We start from the raw sequence: 14629 nt of genomic DNA, 5'->3' as shown, positions 1-14629 counted from the left end.
TCAATGAAAATGAAATTCAATGAAAATCTTAGAATGGAGTGCCAAGGATTTTGCAGTTTATTACATATGTTATCAAAGCTTATGGGAGATTTTTAAATGAGAAACAATTTTAGAAATCAAATCTACATTAAGATAGATGAATGATTATAGAAAATAGTTTTCCCTAGAAATAACATAGAGATAAGAACAAGCTAACAATGTTTTAGGTGATACCTTCTTTTCCAATAAGTGATTACAGTGGAATTGTATTTACAGCCCTTGATAACCGATCACATGTGGGAAATGGAGAAGGAACAGGAAACAAAAATCCTAGACCTCACCCTATCCCAGTCCATAGGGTAACAAAGAGTCAACAGGACTGAAGCGACTTAGCATGAATGCACACCCTATCCAAAACTTAACCCTACCCAGGCGGCTCAGGGCTCTCCCATTTTGAAAAAGTAAATAAATAAATAAAGATAAAACTATAATTCTGGAATTCAAAAGCATTTAGTTCCCAAAATTCTTGAGAGTTTTTATTTTTGTTTTTATTCTCCTTTTTCCCTTCTTTTTTTCCTTCTTTCTTTCCTTTCTCCTTCCTCTCCTTTTCCTTCTTCTCCTCCTAATTCTCCTAACTCTGAAGGAAAGCAACATTTTAAAAATAAAATTAAAAAAGAAAAGAAAAACTGGAAGTTGGGGAAAAATGAAAAGACATCGGTAGTTTTAAAATGTCCTTTGGTAGTAAGAAAAATGTTTTATGTGATTCAGAGTGCTTGAGAGTATAACGAGACACTGAGAGCCAGTATGACAAACACTAAAGAAGGAAGAAGACCTACCTATATAAGAACTATATTATATAAAACATCCAAAATGGGAGGTATGAAGAAAAAAGGCTTTGTGACCAACTGCTCCATAAATATGATGTTAAAAAGCAAGTGTATTAGAAAAGCATGTGTGCATGCGTGCTTAGTCGGGTGCAGCTCTTTGCAACACCATGGACTGTAGCTGGAGGGGCTCTTCTGTCCACAGGATTGTCCAAACAAGGATACTGAAGTGGGTTGCCATTTCCTCCTCCAGGGGATCTTCCCGACCCAGGGATGGAACTTGTGTCTCTGTCTCCTGCATTTGCAGGCAGATTCTTTACTAATGCACCACCTGGGAAACAGAATAGAAAAGCAAGGGAACTTAATTTAGGTATGGAGGGTAATTTTAACTTTAACTTATATTACCTTATGATTTTTTTGTATGAAAGGTTTCTTTTACTGAAAAATATATTTTAAAAATCTATTTTTAATTTCCTCTCATAACAAAACAAAACAAAACCCTCAAATGTTTAGAAACCTCTTCAGGTTGATTAGTTTGCTATTCATTTCCCAGATTGGCATATTCTCACTTAGTAACTAATCCCCATGACCAAAAAGAAAGGAAAGTTAAATTCAAATGCATGAGATAAATGTTAAATCCTAATCAAAGTCATATAAATAATTTGGATTCATTTTGTGAAGCAACACCTCCTATTTTTTAATTTACTTTTCTGTAAGTAGTATTTAAACATTTTAAATACTTAAAAAAATTAAACATTTTAAAACATTAAAAATGTTTAAACATTTTAAATTAAACATTTTAATCGTTATTACAAGCATTAAAAGTTTGTAGATTATTTTCTACACCTAGGTAGTACTGACAATATAAACTTTTTTTAATTATTGTTATAAGGTCACTGCACAACTTCCTCTTCATTTTATTTTTTATATATGTCTTTTTTCCTCATAAATTTTATTTTGTGTTAGAGTCTTTTGTCAAGTATTTTCTGCAAGTGAGTTGCATCTCAATGTAGACTGAATACTTGCATTCTACAAGTTTTTTTTTTTTTTCCTTTTTTTCCCCCCACACAGAAAAGGTGAAATATCTTTTAAAAGGTAATACTATCTTAACATGATATATGATTCCTGGGTAGAGAATTTTTTTCATATATTCTTCTAGCTTCTGGTGTTATAGATGAGAAGTTTAATACATTTGAATATTTTACTTTCTAAGTGACTTTTCAGTCAGGAAGCTTAAAAGATTTTGTTCCCTTTCCTTTAAATTCTTAGAATTCAGACAATTTACTTACTAGTCTACGTATAGGTGAATAGCTCCTTTTTTCCCTTCAAGGTTGCTATTTTCTCAGTAAATTTTTATAATTTTTAGATTCAAATATTTCTTCAACCAAGGGTAGCCTTCTATATTATTTCTTAAAATCTTGTTTCTCTTCTTTTCCAGAATAGTTATTACATGAATCATAGTTCATGTAGTTTGGTTCACAGTTACTGTGGACTGTCTGGAATAATTTATGAAAACAAAATCTGTTTTATTCTGTGAAACATCAATTATTTACAATAAATTATGTACATACTGGGCTTTGTTGTGATTTGTGAAATTTTATCCCCATATTTACAGAGAAAAATATCTAACAAGATAGAAGAATTTATATATTCTTGGTAGCTTGCATCATTTATTATTTACCACAGTGGAGGCATTATTCAGTAAATATTAAAACTGATAAATAAAATGCATCTATTATTATAATGGAATATTATGTTAGCATACATTTCTAAGAGGCTTCCCGGTGGCACTAGCGATAAAGAACCCACCTGCCAATTCAGGAGACTTTATTTTCACTGCAGATGGTGATTGCAGCCATGAAATTAAAAGACTCTTACTCCTTGGAAGAAAAGTTATAACCAACCTAGAGAACATATTGAAAAGCAGAGACATTACTTTGCCAACAAAGGTCTGTTTAGTCAAGGCTATGGTCTTTCCTGTGGTCATATATGGATGTGAGAGTTGGACTGTGAAGAAGGCTGAGCGCCGAAGAATTGCTGCTTTTGAGCTGTGGTGTTGGAGAAGACTCTTGAGAGTCCCTTGGACTGCAAGGACATCCAACCAGTCCATCCTAAAGGAGATCAGTCCTGGGTGTTCATTGGAAGGACTGATGCTGAAGCTGAAACTCAAATACTTTGGCCACCTCATGCGAAGAGTTGACTCATTGGAAAAGACCCTGGTTCTGGGAGGGATTAAGGGCAGGAGAAGAAGGGGACGACAGAGGCTGACATGGCTGGATGGCATCACCAACTCGATGGACATGAGTTTGAGTGAACTCCGGGAGATGGTGATGGATAGGGAGGCCTGACATGCTGTGATTCATGTGGTCGCAAAGAGTAGGACACGACTGAGCGGCTGAACTGAACTGAAGAGACGTGGGTTCAATTGCTGGGTAGGGAAGATCCCCTGGAGAAGTAAATGGTGACCCATTCCAGTATTCTTCCCTGGAGAATTCCATGGACTGAGGAGCCTGGCGGGCTACAGTCCATAGGGTCGCACAGAGTCAGACACGACTGAAGCGACTTAGCACATATGCTTCTAATTGATGTATCTTTTCCTCTTCATTTATTTCCATGAATAACTGTTTGTAACATGAAGTATCACATTTTTAAGATTATCAATATATGATGTGATCTTTACTGTGAACTAATCAATATATAGCTTTATCCTCAAGACTAGGCATTCAAATACAAAAAAATAGTGATAAATCCATACTAGTAATTCCATAACACTGATTTATGCAAGTGTGCTCTAGTGCATATTTAAATAGAAAATTAATATATGTTAACAAATTAGCACAATTAGATGTCACTTCATATCCATCTTAATAGTAATACAAGTAATACATGTTGGTGAGGATGCAGATTTAATAATATTTTATTATTTTTGAGTATCAAATCAAAGTGTAGCAATGAAATGATTTGTCTATGAATATTTCTTCCTTCTTTAAACGTAGTTTTTTTCTTTCACATTTATTAGATAACCATGCATTTCTCTTACTCTGTGAAATTTAATAAACAAGCTAAAAATATTCCCTGGATTTCCATATGTTTAATGTGGTTAACATATTTTGAGTGGAGATGGTGGGCTGCCGCCTATGGGGTTGCACAGAGTCGGCCACGACTGAAGTGACTTAGTAGAGGTAGCAGTCTCTGTACTAATATCTGCATAAGTAGTGCCTCTTGCCTCATATTACAAATGTTTCATGGTTCAATATAATACAAAGGGCCAGAGGAATAAAGATTAAAGCACAAACATATATACAAACTCTTACTGGGATTAACACCATGACCATTCCTTGATTGTAATTCAACCAGTAACCATTTTCATCATGCTTTGTCTAATTATTTAATCCCCTTGGCTTCAATCTTATCAATGAATGAGGACAATAATTACAACTTTCTTAGCACTTAGCTTAATAAATGTAAATTGTTATTGCCACTATTAATACACTAAAACACATATAATGAGCTTTTTGATGATATCTTTTCAAATTTGTTAATGAATTGACATAAAATATTACAATATATTATTTGAGAAGTCAACTTTGTGTATTATTGATTTATTATTGCTATAATGCTGACTACTTATTATTATAATGTTTCTCAAGTGTTAGCATATTGAATAATCAGATGAGAATAATTTTTCAGTAATTCAAATTACCTAGTTCTATCCTCTGCAATTATGATTCAGTAGACTGAGTGGGCTCCAGATAGTTGGATATTTTGCAATTTCTTTGGAGGAAGTATATAGAGATATATTTTTTTAAAAAAGCTACACTAAAACTGAAAAATGCAGTGGCCCTTTTTTGTGTATATCATTTCTATTCCTTCATATTGCACAAACTTATTGGTTTTGAAAGATTTCCTTGCATTTCAAAAGCATATATGACTCATAATATGTGCTATAAACTTGTTTTGCTATTTATGAAGTAGAAAACATTAGGCAACGCTATAGAGTGCATAAAATCAATAAAAGATTATGAGAATCTTTTGAGCCAGAAAATAGTCCAGAGAGCACAAAGCAATATTAATTAACACTAAAAGGAAATAAAAGTTTAGATGAATGTTTTAATTTAATCCAAATGTAAAAATTTGCAGATGTAGAGAAAGATTGGGGGGAAAGCTATAACATGATGAAAGCTACTAGAAACTACTTAATTTGAACTAGGCTTATTACATTAGAGGACCTGAATTGATTGTTTCATTTACTTTTATTAAAGATGTTTCAAATTACTTAATTCTTTATCAACAATAGGTTGCAATACAATTTCCTATATACATGAAATTTTATCTCATATCAGAAGCTTGTTAAAAATCTTATTCTACCAGTTAGTGAAATATCATTTCTTCTATACAGATCCAGTTACTCTTGCCTTTCTGGAAAATTTTAAGTTTATAAAACCACTGCTTACAGAAAATAATTTAAATCAATTACATGTCTACACACATATCTTTGGCACTTGTCATCTTCCAACACCTACTGCTGTTAAGATGCAAAATCAAGTTTGGATGTTCCAATGAAAAAACAAGAGCCCCAGAATTCACACAGAAGGTAAGTTTCTGCACAAAGCTTTAATATAGGTGTATTTGACTCTGAAGTCTATGGTCTAATCTAAACTAAATACCTGGATTTTCCAGGTGGAGTGGTGGTAAAGAATTTTCCTGTCAATGCAGTAAATGCAAGAGATGCAGGTTTGATCCCCAGGTTGGGAAGAAGCCTGGAGTAGGAAATGGCAACACACCCCAGTGTTCTTGCCTGGAAAATTCCATAGACAGAGGGACCTGGCAGTCTACAGTCTATGGGGTCAAAAAAGTTGGACATGAATGAGCAATTGAGCACACACTGAAATGATGGCTATGTGTATTGAATACTTGCATGTATTATTTTAAAAGATTCATGATGGAGGGATAAAGAGGCAGACACTAAATCTTAGAACTGCTCACTATCTACCTCTGGAAAGCCCCACCGCTGTGCCCTATCCAACTGCTCTCAACTATTCCACTCTCCCACCAGGTAGCATCATTCTTTCTTAGATTCATTTTTCATATAGTATCTCCCAGAACTAGCACAACTTATCATTAAGTGCCAGCATATAAAATTATCTACCTATTCTAACCTGTATCAGAAGCCAGAAGAGGAAATAAATACAATTAAAAGAAGGCAGTTTAGTTTAGTTGCTCAGTCATGTCCGACTCTTTGTGATCCCATGGACTGCAGCACGCCAGGCTTCCCTGTCCATGCAATTCTCCAAGCAAGAATACTGGAATGGGTTGCCATTTCCTTCTCCAAGGGATTTTCCTGACGCAGGAATTGAACTAGGATCTCCTTCATTGCAGGCAGATTCTTACTGACTGAGCTACTATCTATTAGTTATTGTTAAAGAACAATAAATTAATGGCATAATGCTTTGCTCTCTCTTACATTACTGGTTATAGTAAAATTAATATTGCTCTTATTACTAACACAGTAACTATTAATTAAAATCACACAAGCATTTATATCAGCTATCTATTACCATAATAATGTTGTATAACACACCATGCTAAATTCAATGACTTAAACACAGTAGTTTTGAACTCTCACAGAACTGTTGATCACTGATTTAGGCAGGTTAGTTCTTCTGGTTTTGTCTGGTCTCCATTGCATTGCTGCTATCTGGAATGTGTTGGCCGGGGCTGCTTATCTGTTTCAGGTGTCTCTTATGTTACTACTATAGGCTAGTGTGGTGAAGGCAGAGGTACCATCGCAAGGAAGCCCAGTCTTGAAAGTGTCTTTCAGGCGTACGTTTACATCCTACTCTCAAACATTGCACTGGTCCACAAACCTGTTACATGTCTGAACTCAGAATCAAGGGGGAGGGAAATAATCACCATTCATTTATCAACATTAACTTGAAAGCCATCTGTCGAAAAGTATGGATGCCAGAGAATGTGAAGTATTCAAGTCTTTAAAGCAATTAATCTGGGCTTCCCTGGTGGCTCAGTAGGTAAAGAATCTGACTGCAATGCAGCAGACCTGGATTCGATCCTTGGGTTGAGAAGATCCCCTAGAGAAAGGAATGGCAATCCACTTCAGTATTCTTGCCTCGAAAATACCATGGGCAGACAAGCCTGGTGGGCTACAGTCCACAGGGTCACAAAGAGTTGGACATGACCGAGTGCCTAAAACACACAAAGAAATTAATCTACCACACTCCTTGATGCAGCCATTCATATACGTGAATTTTTCCTACAGATGTACTTAGACCTGTGGGAGATTATCTAGGTATAATAATACTTAGCAAAATATTCTTTAAAGCAGAAAACCTAGATATGTACTTCTACATGTGGGACATAATCTAGGTATAACAATATTTAGTGAAATATTGTTAAAGTAGAAAACTAACGTATGTCTGGGCTTCCCTGGTGGTTCAGTAAGTAAAGAATCTGCCTGCAATGCAGGAGACCCAGGTTCAATCCCTGGGTTGAGAGAATCCCCTGGGGAAGGGAATGGCAAAGCTCTCCGGTATTCTTGCCTGGAGAATTTCATAGACAGAGGAGTCTACAGTGATATGTATTTAAATGTAAGTACATTTGAATACATGTATCTATGTATATATGTGAATACATATAGTATATCTATAGTCCTTGGGGTTCCAAAGAGTCAGACATGACTGAGTGACTAACATATACAAGGTATGTCTAGCATGAAAAATATCATGCATCAGTAAGGGGCATGTTAAATAGCTACAAACATTCTAAAGAAATATCTGTAGCTACTGGAAATTATTTACATGGAAAGAAAAAACGCTTTTAAGTAAAAAAGTAATATACAAAACAGTATTATATGATACTATATTTTAACTCAGTAAAATATGTTTAGAAATGTCTGAGAGAACAGTAATTAAGTATTAACTATGTATGGATGGTGGACACTGTAGAGGAACAGGAGAGCTTAGCAACTGAAGTTTTTGTAACCTTACTATGCACAAGGTACCTTTTTGTCTTTTCCAAATTCTGTGCCATAGGCATATATTACCTATTTCATTTATTAGCCATTTGTTTACATAGTAAGTTAATGACTATTTTTGTATTTTACATTAATTAACAAAAGGGCAACTGTGTAATAACTAATTCTAAGTAGGAATTAGTTATTATGTACACATGTGTACACATGTACTATATCACCAATATGTTTTCCAATCTTCAAATTAGTTCAGTCTGAATTAAGATAAATTGTACTATATAGAATAGAAAGACTGCTCAAAATATGTAAATTTCATGTAATTTATATGAACTGCAACAATTTGGTATGTCTAACACTTTAGTTAACGAATATGTCTTGTGAACTTTCTCAATTGATTATTTAGATAATTTTTCCTACATTTAGTTTTGCTAATAAGATGACAACTCTCCTTAAAGAAAGAGACAGTATGCTTTCTTCTGTCCTTTGGGTTGTTGCTGAGAGTGAGAAGCAAGAGCAGTTTACATATTTTTCGTCCTTCTTTGTATTCTATACTACAAGTTGTTGATTTTGAATTATTCTTAATTTTTACAGTTTGATATTAGTAAATACATACAGTATTTCTTAAACTTTCCTCAACAAACACAACTTTTTTTCTAGCTAAAACAGAAGTGGTAAAGGGATAGATTATATAGTTCTTTATTTCCAATTTGTTTGATCACTTTACATAAACTATTTTATATTTTAATATACAAACAATAAAATTTAATATGTGAATCACATAGAAAAAATTTTGGCTAGACTCTTGCTGTTTTGAAGACAGATGGAAATATTTTAACAATATAAATTTAAATTGTAGTGTATGTGCCTTTGGGTATTCATATGCATACTTTCAGGGACATCTACTTATTTTTCATAAATATGTGAATATTTTGTTTCATCTTTGGGGACAAAATCATTGTATTACATTCAGATAATAAAATAATAATCCAAAGGGAACAAATATCTATTGAACTTGGTTCCAGAATTTGTAATGAATATAATTTGCTAACATAAATGACTTTTAGGATCTGACTTTTCAAAATGAATAACAGAAACTATTATAACTGGTATTAAAGTTTAAGATGTTTCATATTTGCTTTAAAATGGAAAATAGAGAATAATAAATTTCAGAAAAAGATATATAAGGGACTGAAGTGAAAAAAAATAAAATAAAAACCTTAAGTAATTAAAAGTAAACATGGGATTGGAAAAGTTATATTAACTTCCAAACAAGGCATTGCATTTTTTTTATTTATCATTTTTTTTTTCCCTGTGAGTTTAACTTCAAATTTATTTTAGTGAAAGCTGCAACTGAAATTGACCTTTTCAACATTTCTTAATTTACATGGAAAGGGAGTTTACAAGCAGACAAAATCAAAGATTCCATTAGAAGCTAATGATAGACTACTTCATTGCATCTATACGTGTCCCTATAAATCAATTACATTATAGAATTTCTGAGTTCAACAAAAGTTGACCTTTAGTGACCTTTATCTAGTGTCATGTACACAATGTCCTTACATTCCTACCCAGATGATAATAGATATTATCAGATCTTAATGAAAATCAAATTTCTCTGTATTCAGTAATTAGCTAGTAAAACCAATTAGTTGAGGACCTACAAAACTAGTGTTAAAGGTGATTAAGCCAAGTTAATGATTACAAAAATAATTATACTTCCACAGTGAACTTCAGAATTATAATTGGACTGTCTATCCCAGTTAATTAGATAATTAGCACACCAAGACTTTTGGAAAACTTTGAGCAGTTGGAAAGTGCATTCTCTTGAAATTTCCCATTTAGATGTGCTATTTAGGGTAATTTGATATCACAAATTTTCCAAAGTTAAGAGAAGACAGTATAATTTTCATTTTTCACAATAATTAGCAGTTATCTAGTTAATGTTATTGCTATTAGTTTATTTCCCTTCCAAACCAGATTTGATCAAAAAAGCAATAAACTTCAACCAAAAGTCCAAACTAACATTAGGTGAATTTATTAGTCAAGTACCCCTAGCAATAGAGTAAATTATAAAACATTACATTTTAGTCACATCCTTAAGTGATCCAAATGCAAAATAGAACATGTATATTCAGCAATTTAATTACAATATCTGTGAAAAATGATCTTTATTCTGATAATGTTGACGGTTAACAGCTTTTTATTTCACAAACATTTATTTTGGATTATCGTAGTATACGAAAACAATTTTCATATTACCACTTTAAAATGCTGAAAAATATACATCTTATAAACTCAGTATTTTTTCTATCAATTTAGGGCCAGAGTGTGAAGAAATAGCACACTAGAGGGGCTTGGTATGGTCATCTTGACTCATATTCTTGACTCATATTCATGACTTACACATGTACGCACACCTATGTACAAATAATGAAAAATAAAACCTCTACTCTAATAAGGCATATTTTTGAATTATGATCAGTTATTCACAAATTATTTCACTCAATTAATGGGTCATCTTAAAGAATAAAAATCAATCATGTATTTTATATTGATACTAATTTGCTATAATACTAACACTCTGCCCCAACACACATACAAACCTTAATAAATGTGTTAAAGCTCTCTGTGTAGAAGAAAATCAGAATTGTTGCAGTTGGAATCCCATAGAGTTTGATATTTAAAAATTATTCACAGTTCATATATTAAGAAGGGACTAATATTTTTGATAAATATCCATTTAAAGACATTCATACTACCAGTGGGTAGTAATATATGACAGAAAATGTACTTAAAATTAAGCATTATAGTATCTAGTTATTGCTTCGCTCATAGCTCAACTGGTGAAGAATCCTCCTGCAATGCTGGAGACATCTGTTCTATTCCTGGGTTGGGAAGATCCCCTGGAGAAAGGATAGGCTACCCACTCCAGTATTCTTGCACTTCCCTGGTGGCTCAGATGGTAAAGAATTTACCTGCAATGCAGGATATCTATCTGTGTTCGATCCCTGGGCTGGGAAGATCTTCTGGAGAAGGGAAAAGCTACCCACTCCAATATTCCTGCCTGAAGAATTCCATGGACAGAGTAGCCTGACAGGCTATAGTCCGTGGGGTTGCAAAGAATTGGCCACAACTGGGAGACTTTCACTTCGCTTTCATCTATTTATTGAAAACTTTGATAGAGTTTGTATTAATTAGTTATTCAGGTCTTCTTTGAGAAGGAAGAACACATGAACTGCTGTTGATGAGTTTTTACCAACAGAAATCCAAATGTTGCTAAGCCATCGGGATTCTTAGAATAAAGAGGATTCAAGTCCACTTACAGCCAGAGGCACCATTTACATATGGTCATTCTGGGTTCTTTCAGGAAAACAGCCACTGCAAACATGAGGGGAATACAGGGTAAAGGTTAAGAATGAGGGTATCCATAGATGGGGAGGAGCTGGGAGAATGAGGCAGCTGGTAGATTAGAGCGTTTGAGAAATGGGCCAGAAAGGAGAAATGAACTTGGGCAAAGTACACCAGGACTTTTAAAAGAAGTTTAGGGAGAAGTCTGGAAAGTCTCTCCAAGAAGAAAGGGAGTGCAAAGTGGTAAAAAGTGAGCCAGATGTCATTGTCCTTTAACACAGCAGTCTCCAGAAACAAATATTTTCTTCTTTTCTACCATCTTCCAAATTTCCCTCTCACAGCAAATTCTAACCCTGAACCATAGAGGAAAATTCTAACACTGACCATATTAGAAAGTGATTTTTGGAAATATAGTTTCCTATTTTCAAAAAATACGAGGTGATAGTTAATTATAGACAATCCAGCACGATGTTGTTGTTCAGTCTGAAAGTGGTGAACAACTCTTTGCACCCTATGGACTATAGCATGCACAGTTGCACAACTGCGCACAACTATTGCACACTTGCACTAATTTCACATACTAGCAAGTAATGCTCAAAATTCTCTGAGGCCTCAAAACTACATGAAAGGAGAATTTCCAGATGTTCAAGCTGGATTTAGAAAAGGCAGAGGAACCAGAGATCAAATTGCCAACATCTGTTGGATCATAGGAAAACCAAGAGAATTCCAGAAAAACATCTACTTCTGCTTTATTGACTATGCAAAAGCCTTTGCTTGTGTGGATCACAACAAACTGTGAACAATTCTTAAAGAGATGGGAATACCAGACCACCTTACTTGCCTCCGGGGAAACCTATATGCAGGTCAAGGAGCAACAGTTAGAACCAGACATGGAACAACAGACTGGTTCCAAATTGGGAAAGGAGTATGTCAAGACTGTACATTGTCACCCTGCTTATTTAACTTATATGCAGAGCACATCATGTGAAATGCCAGACTGGATGAAGCACAAGCTGGAATCAAGATTGCCAGGATAAATATCAATAACTTCACATACAAAGATAACACCTCCCTAATGGCAGAAAGTGAAGAGGAACTATTCTCTTGGTGAATGTGAAAGAGGAGAGTGAAAAAGTTGGCTTAAAAGTCAACATTCAAAAAACTAAGATCATGGCATCTGGTCCCATCACTTCATGGCAAATAGATGGGGAAACAACGTAAACAGTGACAGTCTTTATTTTCTTGGGCTCTAAAATCAAAGCAGATGATGACTGCAGCCATGAAATTAAAAGATGCTTGCTCCTTGGAAGAAAAGCTATGACTAATCTAGACAACATATTAAAAAGCAGAGACATTAGTTTGCCTACAAATCTGCATATAGTCAAAGCTGAGATTTTTCCAGTAGTCATCTATGGATGCGAGAGTTGGACTATAAAGAAAGCTGAGCACCGAAGAATTGATGTTTTTGAACTGTGGTGTTGGAGAAGACTCTTGAGAGTCCCTTGGACTGCAAGATCAAACCAGTCAACGCTAAAGAAAATCAGTCCTGAATATTCACTGGAAGGACTGATGCTGAAGCTGAAGCTCCAGTACTTTGGCCACCTGATGGGAAGAACTGCCTCATTGGAAAAGACCCTGATGGTGGGCAAGATTGAAAGCAGCAGAAGAAGGGGATGGCATAGGATGAGATGGTTGGATGGCATCACTGACTCAATGGACATGAGTTTGAGCAAGAAGCCTGGCGTGCTGGAGTCCGTGGGTTAGCCAAAAATTGGACATGACTGAGCAACTGACTAGATGGGGAAACAGTGGAAACAGTGTCAGACTTTATTTTTGGGGGCTCCAAAATCACTGCAGATGGTGACTGCAGCCATGAAATTAAAAGACGCTTACTCCTTGGAAGGAAAGTTATGACCAACCTAGACAGCATATTCAAAAGCAGAGACATTCCTTTGCCAACAAAGGTTCGTCTAATCAAGGCTATGGTTTTTCCTGTGGTCATGTATGGATGTGAGAGTTGGACTGTGAAGAAGGCTGAGTGCCGAAGAATTGATGCTTTTGAACTGTGGTGTTGGAGAAGACTCTTGAGAGTCCCTTGGACTGCAAGGAGATCCAACCAGTCCATTCTGAAGGAGATCAGCCCTGGAATGTTTTTGGAAGGAATGATGCTAAAGCTGAAACTCCAGTACTTTGGCCACCTCATGTGAAGAGGTGACTCATTGGAAAAGACTCTGATGCTGGGAGGGATTGGGGGCAGGAGGAGAAGGGGAGGACAGAGGATGAGATGGCTGGATGGCATCAGTGACTCGATGGACGTGAGTCTGGGTGAACTCCGGGAGTTGGTGATGGACAGGGAGGCCTAGCGTGCTGTGATTCATGGGGTCGCAAAATTTTGGACACGACTGAGTGACAGAACTGAATTGAACTGAACTGAGCAACTGAACTACAAATAATTACAGAACTGTTCATGGAATTCATTGATTACAAATTGGAACAAGCTAGTTGTTACTTTTAAATGTCACATGACAGTATACCTATGATATTGTTTTTAAAAATGTACGTGCCTTTCTACTACCAGAACTTTTCATGTAAGTATATGAAATTGGAGACTTTCAATGCAAGCAAAATACAGTATTATTATTCAGAAAATATTTAAGGAATAATTATGAGCCAGGAAATGTTAATACATTACTTATGATAAACAAAACAGACAAAAATCCTCACCTCAAGAAGCTTAATTTTTAGTGGAATAAAATTTCAGCAAAGATCACTGAAACTTAAGAGAAGCAAAAAATCCCAATTTTCTGTGGCATCTCTGTAAACTAACATTGATGTTGCTGGGTTCCTCTCACACATATTCATTATGCTGAACCCGCAGCACACTGCTGCAATAAGGGGAATAGTATCTATTTTTAATTTCCTCTAGGAACTGTCCAAAACTGCTTTTTAAAATTGTATTTGATTATGAACATCCCAAACACAGAAAATAATAGCAAAATTTACTTGTTAAAAGAAATCTTAACATTTTTCAACACTTGTTTCAATGTTTTTTCAAGAAATTAAGTATTAAGATATACTTAATCTTCCATTACTCTTTCTTGATACCATCATTTTACACCATGATAGATCAAAAACTCTGGTCCCTGGGCAATACCTCTTTCATGAGCTAATGTATATAATTATACACACACACACACACACACACATACACACACACATATGCATTCCCGGAGAAGGGAAGAGCAACCCACTCCAGTATTCTTGCCTGGTGAATTCCATAAACCAAAGAGCCTGGCAGGCTACCGTCCATAGGGTTAAAAAGTCAGACACAACTGTGCGACTAACACTTTCACTTTCATATATATGTATGAAGACCCCCAAAGTTGTTCATCTAGGGTACACACATTCAAACACTCCTACTTGTATATAAGATATATCTATGCTGGCATATGTAACCATTGTTCATTTATTTAATTCATTTGTATGCATA

This window comes from Bubalus kerabau, chromosome 18, assembly GCF_029407905.1.
Source record: "Bubalus kerabau isolate K-KA32 ecotype Philippines breed swamp buffalo chromosome 18, PCC_UOA_SB_1v2, whole genome shotgun sequence".
Lineage (NCBI taxonomy): Eukaryota > Metazoa > Chordata > Mammalia > Artiodactyla > Bovidae > Bubalus > Bubalus kerabau.
Note: the sequence above shows the minus strand (reverse complement) of the source record.